This window comes from Lithobates pipiens, unplaced genomic scaffold, assembly GCF_037356315.1.
Source record: "Lithobates pipiens isolate NorthernLeopardFrog02 unplaced genomic scaffold, aLitPip1_a1.2 Scaffold_19, whole genome shotgun sequence".
Lineage (NCBI taxonomy): Eukaryota > Metazoa > Chordata > Amphibia > Anura > Ranidae > Lithobates > Lithobates pipiens.
In genome coordinates this window covers 80,023,484-80,045,491 of record NW_027507764.1, presented here as the reverse complement: position 1 = coordinate 80,045,491, position 22,008 = coordinate 80,023,484, and the positions used below count along the sequence as shown (strand labels likewise).

The 22,008-nt window shown below is 38.5% G+C and overlaps 1 long non-coding RNA gene across 3 annotated transcripts; it reads right to left on the bottom strand.

Moving 5' to 3' along the window:
• Positions 1-2,049: 2,049 nt before the first annotated feature.
• Positions 2,050-21,340, bottom strand: LOC143996110 (uncharacterized). 3 transcript variants are annotated; one of them, XR_013277506.1, is made up of 5 exons: positions 21,073-21,340; positions 20,076-20,227; positions 17,268-18,215; positions 4,083-4,280; positions 2,050-2,729 (listed from the first exon to the last, which is right to left on the bottom strand). It is a non-coding gene; the product is annotated as an uncharacterized LOC143996110 (long non-coding RNA). The 3 variants fall into 3 exon arrangements; XR_013277508.1 differs by having other exon boundaries at positions 2,056-2,729; positions 17,268-17,439; positions 20,128-20,227; XR_013277507.1 differs by having other exon boundaries at positions 2,057-2,729; positions 17,268-17,439.
• Between the last annotated feature and the right edge of the window lie 668 nt (positions 21,341-22,008).

Genomic DNA, 22,008 nt, shown 5'->3' with positions numbered 1-22,008 from the left:
CTTTGTCCAGTGTCCTGCATGCAGTTTTATTTTATATATACTGTTCTTTCTGCCTGGAAACTTGAGATTGTCCATAGCAACCAAAAAGTGTCCCTTTACATCAAAAGTGATTTTAGACCAGCTAGAAAACAGCGATAATAAATTAGAACACTTGCAGAATTGAGCGATAGTGAATCGTGGGGAAATTAATTTTATTATTATTATATTATTATTTTTTATAATTATTTATATTTATTTATTATATTATAATTTATGATTTTGTGTTTCAAACTTCATCATACCCAGAATATCTACTAGACTCTGGTTTGGACAGATTTAAGTGTGTTATTGATAAGAATTACAGGCCTACAATATAAAACGCCAAATTTCTATGCAAAACAATTGTACCACTTTGAGACGCAAAAATCTGAAATAATCATACCGCCAGGGAGGCTACAAAGTAACTGCACTTTTTTTGATTAAAAAAACAATCCCATCTGGGTAATCAATGTACATTGCAAGGATTTTAACAAATTTTGTTGCAGATTCCTACCTTTTTCTGTTCTGAAAAAAAAATAACACTTTGTATTTTGATTTAACCACTTGATCTCTGGAAGATTTACCCCCCTTCATGACCAGGCCATTTTTGTGATATGACACCGCGTTATTTTAACTGACAATTGCGCTGTCATGCAATGCTGTACCCAAATAAAATTGATGTAATTTTTTCCCACAAACAGAGCTTTATTTTTGGTGGTAGTTGATCACCACTGTGTTTTTTTATTATTTGCACTATAAACAAAAAAAGGCTGACAATTTTGAAAAAATAAACAATGTTTTTTAATTTCTGCTATAAAACTAATCAAGTTAAAAAAAAATTAAAATATAATTTCTTCATAATTTTAGGCCAATATATATTCTGCTACATATTTTTGGTAAAAAAAAAGTCCCAATAAGCGTATATTGACTGGTTTGCACAAAAGGTATAGCATCTACAAACTATGGTATATATAGTGTGATTTTTATTTTTTTATTTTTATTTTTATACTAGTTATGACAGTGGTCAGCGACTTATAGCGAGATTGCAATAGTGCAGAAAACAGTCTGGCACTAACTGACACTTTTGGCACTTTATGGGAACCATTGACTTTAATACAGTGATCAGTGCTAAAAATGTGCACGGTCACTGTACTAATGACACTGGCTGGGAGAGGGTTAAACATCTAGGAAAATCAAAGTGGGCCTAGCCAAGTTTTTTGTGTAAACTATGTGCTGCTTTTACTAAATAAGTGATAGATTTTATTCCCTGCTTGGCACGGAAACAAAATCTACCACTTTCCCCCTGTCAGAATGGAGCTCTGCCTTATTTACATAGGCAGAGCTCCGTTCTGTCTCTGCTTGATGATTGGTAGGTGCAAGAGGACATCCATTGACCACCACACGCACACACAGATCAGCTTCAGCTGATGCATTTACAGTGTCCTAATGAGGAAAGCTGCAGGGTCTGCATCCTTTTAGAAGTAATTAACCCTTTGGGAGCATCTCACCAAAAATGACATTTTGTTGCAGAGAATGCCTGACTTGGATCTTAGTGCAGATTTCTGGATAAATCAGTGAGCCAATCACACAAATAGGAAATGATATTTCTTGGGAAGTTCTGTACACCATCTATGTACAGAAGGCCTCCAGGTTGCCATGATGCATTGGAATTTACAGAAAATTACAGGGCTGCAGATTCAAAAGGAATTTTTAATTGGAAATTTAAGAGGTCATTTTCAATAACGTTCACTTACTATATGCCTTATGTAGCATTGTATATGCTATATTATTTTTTTTTATATATGCTAATATTCCCCCCACAAAAGTAGAGTTACCCTTTAAGTCTAGATTCATTTGTATTGAAAAATAACTTGTGAAGATGGGTGTAGCGTTTTATCTCCCAAATAAAATAGGCAAGGCTGCCACCTGTGCATTCTTAGCTATGATGCCAAGTAATTCATCACAGGAGCAGACAGCGGAGAGCCTTCCACATGCCGGGTGTGGTCTAATAAGCCTGCATCACATTAGCAGTTCAAAAGAAGGAAGGATCAGAACCTGAGCTAATAGACATGGCGGCTTCATTAATAAGTCAATGGCAGCAGTGATTGTGTCGGTCAGTGAGCAGAAGTCTTTAGAAACCGGTCAGAAATCATACCAGGGTTGAGACAAATATAATTCAGATTAGTTGTTATGGTTTAGTGCACTTCACATGTTTTTATTGGTTTTCACACTCTTGTATTGATTTGAAGAACAAAAACCACCCAAAGGCACTCAGCAGCTGAGAAGGACGCTCTTTATATTCATTAGAAACCAGCCCTCTTCTTATAATAAAGCTGAGCTTCAAGTAGAGATAAAAGGCATAAATTGATGCAGCTCTGGAATCATGAATGCATTATTAAATTTATTTGTTTAAAGTGTTAGTTCACCTTTACAGACAGAATTTAAAGTTAGACAGGATACAAATAAATGGTCTCAAGAAGAACTGTTATTGTTTTAGGTGCCAAATATCTTGGGTCACAACATATAATAACAATCAATCAATTTATTAATATGTATTAAAAGACACATAAAAAGATTAGGAAAATAGTAAAAGGATAATTTCATGTTTGGAATCCGCATTCCAAATTGGTTATAATTGCTTATTATGGTGCAGCAATCCCGACATGTTTCGCCATTTAAGCGGCTTCTTCTGGAGATATGTGTTACCATACCTGAGCAAATAAATCAAATACATAAATAAATATGTGTACAGATAAACAGTATATATAGCAGAGGTACATCAAATGGGTGATATGTTCATTCATAATGATATGGAAGTTTTTACAACATCAACAAAGTACATCTTAATAGTATGCCAAACTAGGTAGGAAAATTGATGAAGGGCATCTTCCAAATTTCAAAATTAAACACTGATCTAAAAAGACCATTCCTTAGACGGAGGGGTTAAGGTCCAAACTAAGCAGAAGGAGGTGGAAGAGGTTTTTTATCCATATAATCCACAGAGGGGCTATAGTGTGATAGGCCACAGGAGGAGCAAACAGGGCAAGTGACAAGCTGAAAGGCTTCTATGTTTGTAAATCTAGGACTAAAGAGCAAAGAGGTCTGTATAAGTGTTAGGTGATACAAAGGAAAGGTATGTACCTTTAAATTCGCCCAAAGATCATATGGCAAGAAGCCAAAAACTTAAACCCAATCCACAGCCCAATAAACAGACCCAGGAAACGGTACCAAAAAAGGGTCTGTTTACGTGGCTGTGGATCTGGTTTAAGTTTTTCAAGTGTTGCTTCTCCTTTTGTTGTCAAGTCATGGAGTGAGGGATGCGGAGGAGACCTGTATGTGACAGTGAAACTGTGAAAAGAGAAGGATCAGATTACCTCCCCTGCTAAAAAGGGTTGTGCTGTGCTTGATCCAGCACACCATGCATCCTAGCTTGACATGTTTCGTCATTACAAATGACGTCATCAGAAGCTGAGTTACATGAATGGAACTGCCTGCACAGGGATGCATGGAACAAATGTGCATCCCCATGTGGGCAAACACGGCCCTTGCATAAGTATACATTTAAAGTGGAAGTCCAGTTTAAATATATCTAAGCCTAAATCTACTATGCTTAAGTACACCCGTATGAATGAAGCCTAAGGCTGGCCATACATGGATCAGTTTTTTCGATCAGCCAGTGGGCTTTAAAAAAAAAACTAAACCGATTCCCCCATTGACACACGTGAGCGAGATGGAGGAATCCTCCCCGCTGTGATATTGTATTCTGACAGCAGGGACTCCTCAGTTGTCGGAATACATTGATCAGTGCTGCAGCTGCTGGTTGCAGCGTTGACTGAAAATTTTATAACAAGGCCGATTGAGATTGACTTCCCTGAAATGGGAATAGCCAGTCCCCGCTGAACTGGACAATTTCAATCAATCTAGGGCCAACTTTAGAAACTATTCTTCATTTTGCTGCTCAGGAAAAAATATAGTTAGGTCTTCTACTCATTAAAAATCATTAAAGCCTAATCCCACCTTAATTTTTTATTTTTTTTTAAGTTTTCCCTAGCTGCAATATTTACCTTCAGTCTAAAGTTGTCCCCTGTAGTAACAAGATGTCCTCAGTCTTATGGACTGAATAACCTCAGTCTCACTTAAAGCAGAAGATTGAGCTGTGAGTATGGGGTGTCTTGGAGCATGGCCACAGCATCCTTCATTCACAGTCTAGTAGTGCAGTCTGCATCAGAAAGGGCCACCCAGCATAAAGAAGATGCCAAAAGCTTTAAGCAAGAGAACACAATTACCATTACAGCAACAATCATCTTGCCAACAGCAACACAGAGAGCAACTAAAAGCTGATAATATTTCTAAACCTTTTTTATTCAATTAAAAGAAAAAATGGCTCATGTATCACACATCATTTATACAGATGGGCTCAGCAAGTCTGAACCCACCGGAGCTATCCAACCTGGAAGCTGTCAAAGACATCATCCAATCATAGATGGAGGAGGCATTCCCTTCTCTGCCACCGCACATATGCACGCCCATTGTATACATATGGCTGTGGGCCAGGGAATGCCTCTGTCACCTATGATTGGTTGTCAGCTTTGACAGCTTCCTGGTGGGATACCTCAGATGGGTTTGAACTTGTGTCCAAACCCTCCTTAGCTAATTATTAATAACTTATAGTGTGAAGGCCAAAGTAAACAACGAATTAATTAATCTCCAAGTACAATGGGTACTTTATAGGCTCTTGCAGTACATATTCTACACAGTCTTTGGTACAATCAGGATAGAAAGTGCATGGCTTGCTTTAATTTAAGGTTTTTAATTTAAGAATTGATTATATATTTCCTGACAGCAGATAAAAGGACAAGAGACAGGTGGCAACGTTTTGACTTTAGGTAGCCATAAGGTTAGATATTTTTTTGAGTGGTATTGACTGGCCACCTAGAGAGGCATGTATTTTTTGAAGCCATTGACGTGCTGCTCCTGACACACCTCTCCATATTAAGTAAGGTTAATGGATGGAAATGAGAAGCACCAGTAGAAGGGTCCCTTTCATTTACTTTGCTGGATCGAAGTGCTCGAGGACACAGCTTTCGCCCAGTAATTACTCTCAAGATCTCTTTAATGGTAATCAAGACAAATGTAACTGAAAACCGACTGTGATGATCTATGGATTTTCCAGATTTCCAGACACTGCTCATATATGTTATTTGATAGAACTGGCTTTATTATAAAATATCAGACTGTATATGTGTGGGCTATTATGTATTTCAAGTGTACGTGCTGTTTTTTTTTGTATGTTTCCATATATGGAGTGGTAATGTCCTGTAATAAAACTACAGTGGAATGAAATATATATATATATATATATATATATATATATATATATATATATATATATATATATATATATATATATATGTACATTTTATTTAAAACAATGTACATTTCAAAGTTAAAATTATTTTGCCATGGAATGCCTTTGAACAGAGAATGCACGCCATTAGTGTACCTTGGAAATCTTACATTTATGTTAATCTGATCTTCAGTGTGGATGGAGGATCCATTGTAGAGTGTTATAATCTTTGGGCAGGGCCCAGATATTAGTATTTCAGGGGTAAGCTTTGATAATGGCCCTGTGGGTGGATCAGTTAAAGCAATATTGCCTCCAAAACAAAAATCATTGAGTATCGCACACACATAGCATTGTACTACACTTTGGTAATACACAAGCAAAGCACAGGCCACATACTAGCAATTGTGATAATATGTGGGAAATAAATGCAGTTAAAACACTGGCAATTCTAACAATCATGACAATACATATGCAACAAATGGGCAATCGTGACAATCCATGGGAAGCAAATTGGCATTTAGAAAAATACTCAACAATCCATGGGCAATCTTGAAAATATGTGGGAAACAAATGAGCAATCATGACCATCCATAGGCAAGCTTGACAATCCACAGAAACAAATGAGCAATTTTGACAATCCATGGACAATATATGGGCAGTGACTGTGACAATACATGAACAACTGAGAAATTGTAGCAATACCTAGGCAGTCTTGAGAATACATGGGCAACAAATAAGCAGTATTTCCCAGCTATAACTATGAGTGTAGATTGACTCCTTGTGTAGAATGAGGTAGGTTTGCAAAAAAGGTTTTATTTGTATTTTTTAGTTTTAGGCCTATTCTTATAAAACGATCTTTAGTAATGGCTATGCCTTAGTCCCCACTGCACTGAGGCAATATACCGAGGGTATCCAGTGCAGCTGGGGAGGAAGGAAGGAGGCTTAGTGCAGGGAATAGGGAGCAGTTAAGCTTATAGGATTGAAGGGTGTTTTTAGCAAAAGTTAGGATTAAGATATATTTAAGATGCATCTGTATACTCATACATCAGACAAACAGTGACAATTTATTGTAATCTGCAAAAGCAGAAAAATACAGAAGTAGTTAAAATAAATAAGAAGGGAGAGAAAAAGAAAAGGAAAGAGAGGGAGAAAAAATTAGATAAGAGAGGAAGGAAAGATGGAGGTAAGAGAGGGGGGGAAAGAATGTCGTAAAATAGGGAGAAAAGATGGAGGTAATAGAGAGAGCGAGAGAAGAAAGAGGTAAGAAATTGAGAAAATGAAGTAAGAGAGAGAGAAAAGAAGGAGGTAAAAGAGAGAGAAAAGAAGGAGGTGAGGGAGAAAAGAACAAGGTAAAATATGGAGAAAAGAACGAGGTAAAAGAGAGAGAAAAGAAGGAGGTAAAAGAGAGAGAAAAGAAAGTGGTAATAGAGAAAGAAAAGAATGAGGTAATAGAGAGAGAAAATAAAGTGGTAATAGAGAAAGAAAAGAAGGAGGTAATAGAGAGAGAAAAGAAAGAGGTGAGAAAGGGAGAAAAGACGGAGGGAAAAGAGGGAGAAAAGACAGCGGGAAGAGAGGGAGAAAAGAAGGAGATAAGATACAGAGAAAAGATGGAGATAAGAGACAGAGAAAAGAAGGAGGTAACAGATGGGAAAAAGAAGGAGATAAGATAGGGAGAACAGAAGGAGAGAAGAACGGTAAAAGAGAGAAAAGGAGATGGGAGAGGGAGAAAGGGAGGAGGTAAAAGAAGGAGAAAAGAAGGAGGAAAGAGAGACAGAAAAGAACAGGAGAAAAGGAGGGAAAAGAGATGGGGGAAAAAAGGAAGAAAAAAGTAAGTAGAGGGGTGAAGAGAGGGAAGAAAGGATATTGCTAGAACTACCATTATCAGAAGCATTTAGCCCCATACACACTATAAGATTTTCTGCTGATTTTTTTTCCTTGTCAAAACCATATAATATGAGGTCATACCTTAGGAGTTTCAATTTGTATGCAATCCTGCAGGCCCTTGCACTACATGGTTTTGGTAAATCTGAAGGAAAAAATCAGCAGAAAATCTGATAGTGTGTATGGGGCTTTAGGGTGTAAATTAGCCATAAGTGAAACTAAGCCACTAATGCTATCCCGGCACCACAAATGAATCAAAAGATTCCCTCTGTTCCATTTTGATTTTTTTTTTAATCCACTCCTGCAAGAGTCCAGAGAACACCACCCTGTGTCATAGAATTGTACTTCTTATTTCTGAATTGTATAACATCCCTGTTCCTGTAGTGATTCAGTAAGCAAAGCATAAATCTTCCACAGAAACATGGACACAGATTTGTTAGGTTTGGCAGGTTACAGTGCTCCCCTTACACTTTTTTTACCCTATGCGCCAGGGGTCAAGTCCTGGGGAAAAAAGTGTAAGAACTCCCACCCAAGATCCACTCCCCCACCAAAAAAAAAAAAAAAATGATACGCTCATATGGATATATATATTTCACAGAAAATACAGCGACATGCTACAGGAGATGACCAGACTGTGAATGCGACTACAGGAGATGACCAGACTGCGAATGCGACATACTACAGGAGATGACCAGACTGCGAATGCGACATACTACAGGAGATGACCAGACTGCGAATGCGACTACAGGAGATGACCAGACTGTGAATGCGACTACAGGAGATGACCAAACTGCAAATGCGATATACTACAGGAGATGACCAGACTGCGAATGTGACATACTACAGGAGATGACCAGACTGCGAATGCGACTACAGGAGATGACCAGACTGTGAATGCGACTACAGGAGATGACCAAACTGCAAATGCGATATACTACAGGAGATGACCAGACTGCGAATGCGACTACAGGAGATGACCAGACTGTGAATGCGACTACAGGAGATGACCAAACTGCAAATGCGATATACTACAGGAGATGACCAGACTGCGAATGCGACTACAGGAGATGACCAGACTGCGAATGCGACATACTACAGGAGAGGCCCAGACTGCGAATGCGACTACAGGAGATGACCAGACTTTGAATGTAACATACTACAGAAGATGACCAAGTAGCCAGTTTTAAAATGTAAACCTGTCCTCAGCCCCTTTATAGCACCCTTCTTCACATTCCTGTCCTCACCCCCTTTATAGCACCCTTCTTCACATTCCTGTCCTCACCCCCTTTATAGCACTCTTCTTCACATTCCTGTCCTCACCCCCTTTATAGAACCCCCTTCACATTCCTTTACTCACCCCCTTTATGGCACCCCCTTTACATTTCTGTCCTCACCCCCTTTGTAGAACCCCCTTCACATTCCTGCCCTGCCTCCCTTTTATATCATCCCTCCTCATTCCCTTCAGTTTCTGATACTTTCCCCCTCCGTCCTTCATAACAGTGCCCTCTTCCCTGTCTTACCTTACACAGAACACAGCAGATGACATTGGAGGCACAGAGCTGACATCGGAAGTGCAGCAAAGGGATGGACAGAGGGCGGGACCTGCCCCAGTTAACTGATTGGTTAATAGAACGCAGAGCGGTTCTATTAACCAATCAGTTAACTGGGCCAGCCCCTGCCCCCCGTGCATCGCTGTGCTGCTCTTCCGATGTCAGCTCTGTGAAGACAACACAGCTAGCAGGCAGGGGCAGCTGAAGACAAAAAAGCAAATCTTAAATGGCGTGCCCGCGGCGGGGCTGCAGAGATCATTAACGAGGTCCGGACTTGGCCCGCGGTCTGCCATTTAGTGATGCCTGTGCTAGACCCTCGGGTGGCTCTACTCCTGCAAAGGGAACGGCGTTCCTGCTGTGGAAAAAGTGCAGGGCGCCGTTCCCACGCGTTCCCGCAGAACTCGAGCCCTGCTATGCGTATTCCCTTAGGCACCATGCATTATTGTTAAATATACAGTCTTTTACCTAATTATAATGAAATGCACACTTTAAGTTAGCAACATTTGTAATATAATGAGATGTATACCTTGGACTTTGCAGCTCTTTCAAAAATATGAAGTCCATGTATAAGATACCAATCTCTTGTAAACCCAGTGTGGTACAGCATTGATTGTACCTGAAAATTGCTCAGCCATAATGAAAGTAACCAGTATGGGGGGAAATTTTCTTTCTTGGAGATGGGCTTTAACCACTTGCTTACTGGGCACTTAAACCCCCCTCCTGCCCAGACCAATTTTCAGCTTTCAACGCTGATGCACTTTGAATGACAATTGCGCGGGAAAACAACACTGTACCCAAATGAAATTTTTATCATTTTTTTCCCACAAATGGAGCTTTCTTTTGGTGGTATTTAATTACAGCTAGGAGTTTTATTTTTTGCTAAACAAACAAACAAACAAAGATGCAAAATAAAAAATAAATAAAAAATCATGTTTAATAGTTTGTTATAAAATTTTGCAAACAGGTCATTTTTCTCCTTCATTGAAATGCACTGATGAGGTGGCACTGGTGGGCACTGATAGGCTGCACTGGTGGGCACTGATAGGCACAGTTAAGGTGGCACCGATAGGCATAGATAAGGTGGCACCAATAGGCACAGATAAGGTAGTACTGATGGGCACAGATAAGGCGGCACTGATGGGCAAAGATGGGCACAGATAAGATGGCACTGATGGGTGGCACGGATGAGTGGCACTAATGGGCACTGATAGGTACCACTGATAGATGAGACTGATGGGCACTGATAGGTGGCACTGATAGGTGGCTCTGATAGGTGGCACTGCTGGGCACTGATGGGCAGCATTGATGGGCACTGATGGGCACTGGTAGATGACACTGATGGGCATGGATATGTGGCACTGAGGTGCAGCACTGTTGTTGAGGCAGATTGTGGGCACTGATAGGTGGCACTGTGGGAACTAATGGGTGGCATTATGGGCACTAATGGGTGGCACTGATGGGTGGCACTTTTGCCTTTCCTTAGGTGGCACTGGCAGGGGGCAGGTGGGCACTGATGAGCTGGCGCCAGCTCGCCATGATCGGGACTGAAGTCCCTCTCACGGCCGCCGGTGATTGGCTTTTTTTCCCTCCTCGCGCTGAAAAATAGCCGATTACCGGCTCTGTTGTCATCACATGATCAGCTGTCATTGGCTGACAGCTGATCGTGTGGTAAGGAGTCAGGATTGACCCCTTACTCTGATCTGTGATCAGGCGAGTCTCATAGACTCGCTGATGACAGAGAGCGGCGCGCGCCCCTCAGGGGGCGCGCAGGCCGCTCGTGCATGGGACGACGTCAATAGACGTTGTCCTGGGAAAGCAGGTCCGCGCTGTAGCTGTCATTCGGCTATAGCGCGGATCTCTAGCGGTTAAAGAATCACTACCTGACAAGTGAGTTTCTATGAAATGTCTATTGAGGACCGCAGGAAAAAGATCTCTTTCCAAAGGAGATAAAATAACAATTCATATAATACAAAGATTTCCCTTGGTTAAATATCTATTTCATGCAGAAAAATAAGTATCCTTCACCTATACAATGTTCAATGTTATATACAGTATGTAAATTGCATGTTTTGATTAGAAAATGATCAGGTGTTAACATGAATACATTAAAATAAACTACAGCTAGTGACTCTGTTCAGTGTTTCCCACATTTCACCATCTTCCATGCATCTAATCAGATCACAGTATTTTCTGTTATGTTATCAGACACGGTCTGTACAAAAGACTTAAAATTCCTGATGTCAGGCTAAATCTGTCAAGATAAATTTTCAGTCACACAACAGGGAAACAGAGATAAGTCAGTTTTACAACACAGGGCTGGGTCATCCAGTTGCAAGAAATAGAGCAGGTGTTTGAAAGGGTGCAAAGTTGAAGGCTAAGTTAATAAAGTAGTCAATGAGCCAGTAAAATCAGGACAAGTGTCTTAGCTGTCTGACAAAGAACCTTTTTATGGATTTTACTCAAGTTTTTACGGCATTTCCTCTCACACGACCTTTTTAGGAGTGACAGGATTGTGAGGGCTCTATGGAAACCTCTATAACGTCTACATAAAAGACTGCCTTACTTAAGTACAATTGAATGGGTCAGTTTGCATTGTCAAAATATAAAGGATGATTTAAAAACTGGATGAAATAAAGTTGTATTGGTCATAGCAAGCCTGGCAGATTAGTGAAATCTTACAATTTTGTTCTTTCCAATAATTTTTTAGGCTAGCGTTATTAGTCGCGATATATGGGATAATGTACCTCCGAGATTTTTTCTTTTAATTTCAAGCAGCTCAGAAAAATGCGGAAGGCTAAAGGCCAAGTGCATTGAAAGGGTCCTGTCTATAGAGGGCTGCACTGAGGCCCAGAGAAATTTATCAGCAACGACTAGATCTGCTTACAAATTGGGAAATACAAATCATAAATTTTGATGGCCTTGCTTCCCAAACCATGGTACCTTACTTGCAAATCCCTTCAGAAACATTAAAAAATATATATAATCAATGATGCTTCAGATTTTATCATTATTCTTTATAAAATTGAATCCTGTTAGCTAACTTAATTCAGTATATACGTAAGTACTTATACTACATCAGAACTTGAACAATCCACCCAACATTTTGTGCAAAGACATTGTCAAAAATAGAAATTTGTAGACACAAATAAAGTTTTACATTTAGAATACTGATATCACAATATCTAATGTAAAAGTTCACATATAGAATTTAATTTGTATTGATTACTAAATATTTAACATGGTACAGGAGGTCACCTCTAACTGCACAGCGTTGTACTGAGACTACATATTCAAAATATGTGCAGCCTGCCATAGCTACGCAATTTCTAATGACGATTGACTAATGACATTTCTAATGACAATTTCTAATGATGATAGACACACCCTTTAGGTAAAGGTAGGTTGTGTTTCTGTAGAATCTTGGATTTTAAAGTGCACTTAAACCCACAAAATGTGATATCCTCGCGCATGATTGAGTAATGTTTGCAAATTGAATTTCACCACATTCTCTGAGCTCTAGGGGAAAAAATCCCTTGCAAATTGAACAGTCTATTCGCCTTTAGCAAACCTACCCCTTAGAGTCTAAGTACAGTATCTTTGAATACCACCACTTAGAAATTAGGGCCTTCATACATAAGAACTAGAAGAAATGAAAGGGTCAATTTTTGTGAATTGTAAATCTGATTGGTGGGTGTTGACCCCTGGGTATCCACCAGTGGTATGTGTTCCACAGGGGTCCTGAAACAATTATTCAAATCAGGAAATTCAAAGTTATGTCAGAAATCCTGATCAGACTTGTTTTGGATCCTTAACTCAAAGTATTGAAGCCAGAGGGTCAGCATGGCAGCCAGGAAACTAGTAATTACAGAAGAAAAGCAAGCACAGCCTCCATGTTTTTCTTATTATAGATTTCCTTTAACCCTCACCTCACACAAACTCCAAAAATGAACCAACCCTCTTAATTATTCCTTAAAAAGAATCCTCACCCTGAAAACAAACAATTCTAAGTCAGCAGCTACAAATCCTGTAGCTGCTGACTTTTCATAATAGGACACTTACCTGTCCAGGGATCCAGTGCTGTCCTCACCTGAGCTGGCTCTTCATTGATTGGTGAAACGTGTCATCATGTACGTGAGGTCTCTGGCGGGATCACAGCCAGTGGGCCAGAACGGACACTGAAGTGGTAGTGAGACTCAACCTGGATTGCGGCAAAAGTCTTTGTTTAGCACTTGGTGGACCCGAGGGGCACTATAGAATGGGATTTACGGAAGTGAAAAACAAACTGGATGTGAGACATAGGTGGTGAGACCTTTTTGATTTGTCTATAGCATCTTCCCTTTACACCCATCACCTATAGGAGTGCATTCCTAGCTGCAGGTCCAATCTATATCAGCATACCCACCTCACCTGAGGATTGATAGTCTGCTTACGTCCTCCCTTCATAGAAGAGGATTTTGTCTGTCCTTGGATAGTCTGTCCCTATACTTATTAGGAGGCTTTCAGACAACTCTACTCACAGACTGACCCCTAACAACATACAGCTACAGTTTATGCAATGTTGATGCTCATGAGAACTGAGTCTAACTATGTATGAAGCGGTATCTACAAAAGACTATCTGGTTATAAGTGGATACCTTGGCTGAGGTCCTGTGTTTACCAGAAGAGCTTCAACTGTGGTGCTATCTAGTTCTACATGAGAGAATGGAAGTATGGGTGATTGCACAGCTGCTTTCCCTGCTAATAGACAATGCTGTCTTTTTTTTTTTTAAAGAAGTGTTTTTTATTCAACTGAAGTGTGCCACTTAGTGACTACTTGGAGAACTATTCTTCCCTTTGTGCGAGCCGGCTCTATGGCCAACTTTAGGTCCAGGCGTCAGCATGCTTACTTTTCCAGCCGGCTTCCAACTACAAGTGTGTGAGCTGCACTGTGGTTTGTGAATAGTCCCGCATCTTTCTGGGATCTGTGACATGTCCCAGAAGGCTGCGGGGGAAGGAAGGGGAGGGTTGAACTTGCTTGGCTCGAGCATGTGTAATGGGAAGCTGACTGTAAAGCCACAAGCAGTCACAGCCAACTTCCCATTGCGCATTTGCATTTGTGCATGGTCCCACAGCCTTCTGGGACCTGTGATGTGTCCCAGAAGAATGTGGGTGAAGGAGGGGGCCAAACTTCTGCTCAGATCACCACAGCGATCTGACCAGAAGTGGGAGCAGGTACCTGTCAAAACCAGGTTCTCACTCCCACCCAAAAAAAAAGATGTGCCAAAACTTAAAGAGGAGGTGGGAAGGCAGACAAGCATAAATTCCCCTTTTGGATGAAGTTATGCTTTAACATTTTACCCCCCAATAACCCTTAGCCTAGGTTCACACTGACAGCGGGAATGAAATCGTACAACTTCAGCTGAACTCGCGCGATTCCGTTCCCGAATGTCAGTTCCGACTTCAGGGGCAATTTCAGAGACATCTGTGTGGATTTCTGCACAGAGGTCTATTGAAATCGCACCTCGAAGTCGCCAAAAGTAGTACAGAAACTACTTTTGTGAATCGGTGCGGCGCCGCAAATGGTGCCATTGCTGGCAATAGCCGCTGATTTGGCATGCAATGCCAAATCGCTGAAATGTGAACCATTGCTTAAACTAACTACTTAAAGGGGTTGTAAAGGTAAATTTTTTATTTTCTACATAGGTTCCTTTAAGGTAGTGCATTGTTGGTTCACTTATCTTTTCCTTCGATTTCCCTTCTAAATGTTTTTTTTTCTTTGTTTTCTTTGTCTGAATTTCTCACTTCCTGTTCCTCCTCAGTAAACTGTTCATTAAGCTGTTCTGGCTGACTAACCACCAGCTCGGATGATGGTGAGAAGTTTACTGAGGAGAAACAGGAAGTGAGATATTCAGACAAAGCAAAAAAACATTTAGAAGGGAAATCAAAGGAAAAGGTAAGTGAACCAACAATGCACTAGCTTAAAGGAACCTATGTAGAAAATAAAAAAATTACCTTTACAACCCCTTTAACTTTTATTAGTCCTTAACCTAAACATGAAAACCCTAACCATTAAATTTAACCCAACACTGTTGAAATGATGGACCTTCCAAACCAGTACTGCAAGCATTGTCGCTGAACATTACCAGTTCTATGCCAGGAGCTACAGTGCCAAATATTAGGCCAAATCTACCCATTGCACCCTTTGTCATAGATCAGGACTGTTTTATCAGATCTATAAATGTCACCAACCCAGGTCTCATGTAAGAGACTAAGCATGCCCATAGACTTTTAGGAGCAATTAGTCATGCATGAACAAACCTAAGGCAGTGGGATTGCACCAACATCTCCATGAACAGGAATGCTATGCTTGGCCAAATGTTCTTGTCCATGTTGTCAGAGCCAGGAAGGGAAAGAAGTTGAGCAGCATTAGGAAATGCTGGTTCCACTTAACTTGGGAAACAGCAATAGTAATTGGGACATGTTTTCCAACTTGCCAAGTCAACTGTTTCCCCAAACAGGGTTAATGAAAGGGGACAGGTATCTCATAAACAGGACATCAGAGAAAAAAAAACTATGATTCTCAGACTGGCAGCACACAAATTAGGCCATTGGGTGGCACATAGAAAAATAAATTTGTTAATAAAAAGAATGACTTCTATATTTATTTCAGGTACTTACATAGCACCTTCAATGTATGCAGCAATAATGTAATTGTTGTACATTCACATCAGCCCCTGCCCTCAGGGAACATACAATCTAAGGTGTATAAAAAATTAAGACTTATAACTGGAAATGTCACATGTGTGACAAGATCACAATGTTGTAAAATGAACTGAGAGACTGCAAATCATTGACGCAGCTTTGGATGCTGCAGAATATTACCAACGTAAAACAATTTAAAGAGTAACTCCACTTTTGTTGAGAAAAAAAAAACTATTCCCTCTGGATGGTCAATGTACATTGCAGGGATATTAAAAAAGATTATAGTCCTACCTGTTTCGTCTTTGCAGAAAGAATTGTTTTTTTTTTGTTTTGTTTTTTATGTGCACAAAGAATCTTTATCATTATTAATCAGCTGATGAACTTGCAATGTTCCTCTGAGGAAGGTTACAGTATCAGCATCCCTTTTGTAGTAATTAACCACTTCAATACTGAGCACCTTTACCCCCTTCCTGCCCAGGCCAATTTTCAACTTTCAGCGCTGTCACACTTTAAATGACAATTGCGCAGTCATGTAAAACTGTACGCAAATGTAATTTTTATTATTTTGTTCACACAAATAGAGCTTTCTTTTGGTGGTATTTTAACACCACTGGGTTTTTTATTTTTGCACTACAAATTATAAAAGCTGAAAGTCTTCTTCATTTCTGTTATAAGATTTTGGAAATAAGTTTTCTCCTTCACTGATGGGCACTGATGAGGCTGCACTGATGGGCACTGATGAGGAGGCACTAATATGCAGCACCTTAGACTTGTCTGCTCTGGACTCTCCCTCCTCATTGGCTGAGACAACAGGAAGGAGGGGTCAGAAGAGCCTAAGAGGAGCCCAAGAAGAGGAGGATTTGGGCTGCTCTGTGCAGAATCATTAAGCAAAGCAGGTAAGTATAACTTGTTTGTTATTTTTAACAAAGAAACTAAAAAAAGAAACTTCAGTATCACTTTAACCTTTTCAAAATATCTGACAAAAAGTGGCATTTATTTTGCAGAGGATGCCTAAAATAATATATAATGACTTCTGGAAAATTCAGTGAGCCAATCACACAAGCAGGAAATGCCATTGCACACACGGTTAGACTTTCCGACGGAAAATGTGCGATCGGACTGTGTTGTCGGAAATTTTGATCGTGTGTGGGCTCCATTGGACTTTTTCCGTTGGAATTTCCGACACACAAAGTTTGAGATCTGGATCTAAAATTTTCCAATCGTGTGTAGACAATTCCGATGCACAAAGTGCCACGCACGCTCAGAATAAATTACGAGACGAAAGCTATTGGCTACTGGCCTCTTCATAGTCCCGTCATACATGTTCTACGTCACCTCGTTCTGAACGATCGTATTTTCCGACAACTTTGTGCGACCGTGTGTATGCAAGACAAGTTTGGGCCAAAATCCATCTGAAAAAATCTGACGGATTTTGTTGTCGGAATGTCTGACCGTGTTTACAGGGCATAACTGTGTACAGAAGGCCTCCAGGTTGCCATATTGCCTTGAATTTTACATCAAAATACAGAGCTGCAGATTTAAAAAGAAAGGTCATTTTTAATAACATTCAATTACATTATGACTTGTGTAACAATTGCATATTGCTATATTATTATTGTTTTATTTGCTATTTCTTTTTCCAATGATAGTTACAAATGTATTTATTTGTTTTTGTTAAAATGTAGTACAGATTCAAAGTCAATGCATGTAGTAACTGTGTGTATTATGAGGAATAAATATAATAATAAAGTGAGACAAATATTGCTTTGCAATAAGCAGCATAAACTCACCATTATCTTATTCTGATTCTGTTCTTTGAAGTACAGAATTTTTTCCTAGTGCATAGAAATTATTGATGATGTGTTTCCAAATGCCTACATTTAAGTCAGCAAGAGGTATAATATGTTTCCACAGAGAAGAGTTTTGTGTTTTCAGCTCCAGGGCAAAGAGCGCTGTCTGTAACTGTAAAAGGAGGTATAATAGGAATGGGTGGCATCGCCAAGAAAAAAAGTTCATGGGCTTTCAGCATTTCACTAATTAAAGTAACATGAGTTTTCAGAGCAAATGCACTGACAATCTGACAATTACTCTTACAGTGTCATATAAAATTCACTCTGATTTTGACCATTTAAATAATCATTTGCAGTATAGATGTGATCACTGCAACTGATTGTAGCTGATTTACCAAGAAGAGTAAAAACTGTTCACTAAGCAAAGTGCATGTTCTCCTATCTTGGTGAATCGGGTTAAGCTGTGTTTATTTTAATCATGAGCAAGCAAAAATTCTTTGGGTTTTTTTTTTTATTTCTATTGCACATCATTGATTATTCAAAATGAACACAACTTTACCTTATGCACTAAGTGCACAAAGGGAGTAAAAAAAAAAAAAAAATCCTATATTTTTCATTTTTTTCAATACTGATTACTCAACAACATCATCAGACATTTAAGACCCACTTTTCACCCAGATTTGAACTTCTCTTCAGCACTGGATTTTGGTTTCTGTGAGATTGATACATTTTTCCTTATTAGAAATTGTATTTTGCCAAAAAGGTAGTATACAAAAAGAATCAACTGCCAACTGATGCAGTGGGAAAAAACAGCAACTGGATTTAAACAGATGACAATGCTGCTGTCCAATGGTGCCTCTGTGCTCCTTCATCCAGAGTGGAGGCACTCTTATACAGGACGTGTGTTACTGGCCAGATCACCGGGTGAAAACAGAGGGGAAAAAAACCCTAAAAAAGAAAACAAATGCAGCCATTACATCTAATGATTGGCAAGCTGCGATATATGACTTTTTTTTCGTTTTGGGTTAAATATTGCTTTAAGAATTAGAGACCAATCATTTAAAAAAGTAAATGTGAGGGAGCTCAGTGATTAAAGGGTGTTCACATGGTCACAAGCAAATGACTGGCTATTTAAAGTAAACGTCATCGCATTCACTAATCATATTCATTCATTTTGCTAACAGTACAGTCTCATCAAGTAAATAGAAGGTAGGGAGGCATACTAGAAAAGCCCCTCTAAATGAATGATTCCACAAATACACACAATTTATACACAGTAGTCTTTCCCTGCACATTTTTTGTTACATATCATTTTTTTGTTAATGTGAAATTCATCGGCATCTCTCCTGTAAAACTCCTTAACAGTTCTTTTTTTTACCAGATCTATTGCCTTTCCAGTTACCATCATCTGTTCCCTATTGATACATCTGTTGAAACACCCAGCACTTGTCATTTACTACTGATATGTGCAAAGATATATCTATTCATAATATCTGTCCATATATACATATATATATTTCTGTCTTTGTATTTATGTATCCTTTTTTTCTATCTATCTGTACATTAATCTATCTGCAAATTATCTATCTATCTGTCATAGAACCATTCCCTTAAATGTATCCAAATAAAGTTTATTTAAAAAAAAATGATCTATCTGTAAATCGATCTATCTAACATAAAACACTTTTTCTAAAATGTATCTAAAAGTTTATTTTAAAAACATCTATCTATCAATCTGTAAACCAATCAATCTGTAAATCAATCAATCTATCTATCGATCTATCTATGTATGTATCTATCTATCTATCTATCTATCTATCTATCTATCTATCTATCTATCTATCTATCTATCTATCTATCCATTTATCTAAAATAGAACCATTCCTTTAAATGTATCCAAATTATAAAAACAGATAGAAAGATAGATAGATACATTTTTTTTAAATAAACTTTATTTAGATACATTTTAGGGAAACTGTTCTATTTTAGATAGATAGATAGATAGATAGATAGATAGATAGATAGATAGATAGATAGATAGATAGATAGATTTACAGATAGATAAATAAATATATCTATTTGCAAATTAATCTATTTGCAAATCTCACAATTATCTATCTATCTATCTATATATCTATCTATCTATCAATTTATCTAAAATAGAACCATTCCTTTAAATGTATCCAAATAAAGTGTATTAAAAAAATCTATCTATCTATCTATCTACAGATAGAAAGATAGATAGATGCATTTTTTTTAAATAAACTTTATTTAGATACATTTTAGGGAAACTGTTCTATTTTAGATAGATAGATAGATAGATAGATAGATAGATAGATAGATAGATAGATAGATAGATAGATAGATAGATAGATTTACAGATAGATAGATAGATTTACAGATAGATAGATAGATTAATCTATCTATCTATCTATCTGCAAAATAATCTATCTGCAAATCTCACAATTATCTATCTATCTAAAACAGAACCATTCCTTTAAATGTATCCAAATAAAGTTTATGTAAAAAAAAATCTATCTACAGATAAAAAGATAGAGATACAGGTTTTTAAATAAACTTTATTTAGATACATTTTAGGGAAACTGTTCTATTTTAGATAGATAGATAGATTTACAGATAGATAGATAGATAGATAGATAGATAGATAGATAGATAGATAGATAGATAGATAATTGTGAGATAGATAGATCTATCTATCTATCTGTAAATCTATCTAAAATAGAACAGTTTTCCTCTAATAAAATTAATAAAAGAAAAAAGTATCTATCTATACAGGTATTTATATACCTATAGCTGGTATCTTTGGTATTTATTCTTCATTATCTTGATCTTGGTTTACCTTCTGCTTCTAGTAAACTGAATCTTGATTAAGACAAGCTTTGTTCAGGCTGTAATAATCTGGCAGAGAGAGCACTCAAGATGGTTATTTCCACACTGACCTATAGGAGGCAGAAGAGGTTTACGATTATTCTTTATGAGGCCTTCAGGACACAAACACAGAATATACATTAACAGAGCAGGGATTAACTCCTTCACTCCGGGTTTTTATTTTCATCATGCAAATATAAAATGAAATGAGCATAAACCAATGAATTAACATTAGGCCACAATGAATTTATTTTTCTACATAAACCGTGACATGTATATTTTACGTAATTCAATCAGCAAATTCAGCAGTAATTGGACTACATCCAGATATCGGATGAAGTTACTTTTCTTTATACAGTAAAATTATAAAAAGTGACATAAGAAAGGATTTAAATGATTTTACCCACCCCCCCCCCCCCCATGCAAGATTTGTGAAATATAACTGATATAAATATAACTGAAGGAAAAACAAAACTTTTTATTTAGCTTTGGATAGAGTGGAGATGGATTAGAACCCTGTCAGGTTTTTTATTGCTGTCTGTGCCTCCGTTTGGGAGATTCACCTTTTTCTATTTTTTTCCAAATTTTATTCCAAATTTTTGTTGCCAGCAGAACAGTAACAGACGGGAAATCTTCTAATGCAATGGGGACACAAATTCTGGTGACACCCCGGGATTTCTTCACTTTGGAAAGATTTTCTCTCACTTCCTTTTCCTATAGGACAGGAAGTGAAAGGAAATCTCCCCTATGGGGGAAAAGATGGCAAAAAAATAGAAATAAAGACCTGACAGCAGTTATAACCCTCCCTTAATCTATATTAAAAAAATAAGAAAAAAAACCCCAAAAAAGTTTGCCTTTAGTTCTACTTTAACTGCGTGTTTTGCCTAGGGGATGATGAATGAGGTGATATACTTACAATAATCCTCCCTCCTCTGGCAGCCGGTGCTCTTCTCTGCTGTCTGACATCCTGAGCTGCGGGGCCTCGGTGTCCTCCCATACAATACTCGGTCGCTGCTCTTGCACTGTACAGAATGATGTCAGAGAGCAGCGACCAGTCCAGCAATAAGGGGAAGTGGCTGCAAACTTGAGGAAGCCTTCCTGTGCGACGTATAAGGCACACCTTCCAACATTTTGAGATGGGAATGAGGGACACCTGCTAACAAACGTATGTAGGCATAGGACACGCCCCCTGCCACACCCTCTTAAAGGAGAATTAACCAAAAAAAGGTTAATTAAATCCACAAGGGATTTTTTTTCCCAACTACTATTCCTTTATATTGGCTTTTAAAATGTACAATTGCAGCAATTTAGAAATTGGATGAAAGGTTTAGCACTGGGAAACACTTTTTGAAAGCTAAAAAGTGCATTTTATATAAAACTATATAGATCAGACCAAAATGAGGAATGAGGGACAGAGGGACATTGCTTCAAATCAGGGACAGTCCCTCGAAATCAGGTACAGTTGGGAGCTATGGATAAGTTAAGTGTATCACTTTATTCTTCATCCCCTGTGCAAAATAATTATCTAACCCTTGCAGTAGGGAGGAGGTAACCACTGAAGGGTAAAGCCCCATACACACTATCAGATTGTCTGCTGATTTTTTCCTTCAGGTTTACCAAAACCATGTAGTACAAGGGCCTGCCTGATTGCATACACATTGAAACCCCTAAGGTTTGACCTCATATTATATGGTTTTGGTAAATCTGATGGAAAAAATCTGCAGAAAATCTGATAGTGTGTATGGGGCTTAACAGCCAGTTCACACCAGAATCTCACCGGAACATGGAACGCATTCCTGTGCAATTCCTGTGCAGTTTCCTGCACCGCGATCTGGCAGCCCATTGATTTGAA